At 34.2% G+C, this 2751-nt stretch overlaps 1 long non-coding RNA gene across 1 annotated transcript; it reads left to right on the plus strand.

Moving 5' to 3' along the window:
• The first annotated feature begins 1872 nt into the window (after positions 1-1872).
• On the plus strand, positions 1873-2286 carry LOC129572179 (uncharacterized). Its single transcript, XR_008688402.1, has 3 exons — positions 1873-1981; positions 2079-2094; positions 2197-2286. It is a non-coding gene; the product is annotated as an uncharacterized LOC129572179 (long non-coding RNA).
• The last annotated feature ends 465 nt before the right edge of the window (positions 2287-2751 follow it).

The raw sequence follows: 2751 nt of genomic DNA on the forward strand, positions 1-2751 counted from the left end.
CTGAGATGCGCTGACACATACAAGTTATACAGATTTAGTACAATGTATCTGTGTTGGTTGTACAGAATCCGTAAAGTAGCGAAATTTATACAGTTGCTATAAGTGTAGTGGCATGACATTTCTGTGTGTGTGAGAGAGTGTGTGAAAAAGTACCAAAAATACAATCGAAAAAAACCTTACACTTGAAACAAAACAATCAGACAGGTTGACTGATGAACTTTTTGAGAACCTGCTGCTGCTGCACATGAACGATTGGTAATCAGTGGACAGCAGAGAAGCAAAATCACGCACACATTGTCATCTCAAACATATGTTCGTCTACCTCACTTCTATGTACAATTGTACATTTAAATGTACTATGTATTGGATTGTGTTCAGTAGCGACAGTTGAATTTTTTTTATTCTGAATAAACGACCGAATTGAATTGGAATTGTGCATTTTGATTTATTTTTCCCATTGTTTTCTCATAAAATGTGATAATTTTTGTGGAAAACGTAAATTTGATGCAAAAAACCGTTATTATGATCCGATTATGATATAATTATCATGATCCGAAAATGATAATTATCATGATTCGATGATGATAATTATTATGATAAAATATTATTACTGATAATATTTTATCATCGGAACAACTGTAAGCGAAATAGCATGAGTCTTCGGCGTCCGAGGGATTAGGAACTTACGAGCTGGTTGAATGATGGCTCAATGGGAAGCCATCAATTTGTATACATAAGGGTTTGGGAGCGATAGACACATTATTTTTGCCGAGTTTTGGCCATGTCTAGATTTTACCATATAAAACACAATGTAATTCCACCGGCGATCCGAGGTTTTCATACAAACTTCCCATGTAGACGATCCGAAACAGGCAAAAATCGAAAAAAAAGTTCAAAAATTGAAAAAAATAGATTTCATGTGCCCAATCCATTGGTGTTATCACCACATCGAAATTCGCATTCCTTATCAATAAAATTATCATGCATTCCTAGAACCGAAACACTATCCAACAAGTATTTACAAACGAAACACTAGCGCAAACGTTTTTCAAAGTGAATCATGGAAAACAAATTTCATTGGAATGTAACACACGTTGTTTCACTTCGAAAAATTCTCTGCCGATGTTATACTTTAAAAAAATCATTCGTTTTTGTATCATAACGATATATTGTCAGAATATGTCTTGTTTTCAATCTCACCCATTCATATATACTGTTCACTCCAGCATCACATGCACCAAATTCCGTTGGTGTACACGCGCAGCGGTTTTTTCATTCCATCTGTATAAATACAAAAGTGATGTGTTCTTCGAAAATGGTTATTCGTTTATCATGCGACGTTTCATTTTTGTTAGGAACATCATCAGGCTGGGGAACAAAAGAATTTAAAATGTTTTCGAACGTATTCCATTTTTTGCTAGCAATTTACACAAGTTGTATCAGCTATACGTGTCCATCAAAGGAATTTTGTTATTGAGCTTCATTTAGTGTCTGAATATGATTACACTATGCAACAACAAGAAACAACAACAGAGAAGGGATCTTATTTACAAAGATTTTTGGGCTTACTTAATCCAAATCTGGCGTTAGTTTGTCCTGGCACGTCTAGTTTTGAAGATACGTTCATTGCTTTCCGTATCAGATTTGGATTAAGTGGGCCAAAAAACTTTGGAAATGAGTCTTCCCTTTTTGGGGGAAATTTTTCTTTGAAATTTCTTGCATAGTGTTAGTAGACCTCAATTCGTAAATTCCATAACTGAAAAATACCATTATTCATCAATTATACGTTGCAGTGCACGTGTCAGCTATTGGTAGATGAATGGTATAAAAGAGGCGCCACCGCATAGACGAGACCAAATGAATTCAAAGTATCTCTTCTCAAATTATCATTGTGCAACAGGTTAAAACTCTGTTTCGTTGGCAAATTAAAATGAATCTACTACACGGTTTGTTTTTGGTGCTATTTATCGTTGAATTTTCGGTAAGTTTTTTTTTATTCCTTTATCATTTTCATTTTTATCCAACAAAATGCGATGTTTCTATAGAATTGAAAGTGAACACGAAATTTCTTTTTCTAGGAACTTCAAGGAAAACGTAAGACAAATTTTGTTTTGTTTTAAATTTTGCTTTTTATGATTACAAGAGATTTTTCATTTTAAAATTTCAACTTTTTTTTTCTAATGTACAAATGAACAGATGGCTTTTTTTCGCAAGCTCTTCTCAAGGGCGAAGTAATTGAAAACATGTCACAGGCAAAGTTTGTAGCTGGAATCTATGCCCCTGCAAGTAAGTCTGCTTTAGAATAATTTTTATTCTTTTTTTCGTGTGAATTTTCTATTCAAATATTCTATCAATTTTGTGTGTGTTCATTTTTGCTTGTACTGAGACGAAACGATTTTATTACAGAATATTTGTATGCAATCAAAGACAATTTAACTGATGCTGATAGAGAAACGGAGATTGTATGTACCGCATTTATTCTGTCAAAAACGGAAATTATCACGAATGCCCATTGTGTGGCTGGCGCTCCATATATTTATGTGGTAGCTGGTACAAAAGTAGCATCAGACAAAAACCAAAAAATCAAAATCAAAGTCGAAAAAGAGAACATTGCATGGCACCCTCATTTTGGTCATTCAGGATTAGTCGGTCCATTTGATATTGCCAAAGTTACACTGAAAACGCCGTTAGAATTCAGCGATACCATTGGCAGTATCAAACTCGTGGACAAGGATTATAAATTGAATGACC

Source organism: Sitodiplosis mosellana, unplaced genomic scaffold (assembly GCF_009176505.1).
Source record: "Sitodiplosis mosellana isolate CC-2019 unplaced genomic scaffold, AAFC_SMos_1.0 Smas_scaffold_4352, whole genome shotgun sequence".
Taxonomy (NCBI): Eukaryota; Metazoa; Arthropoda; class Insecta; order Diptera; family Cecidomyiidae; genus Sitodiplosis; species Sitodiplosis mosellana.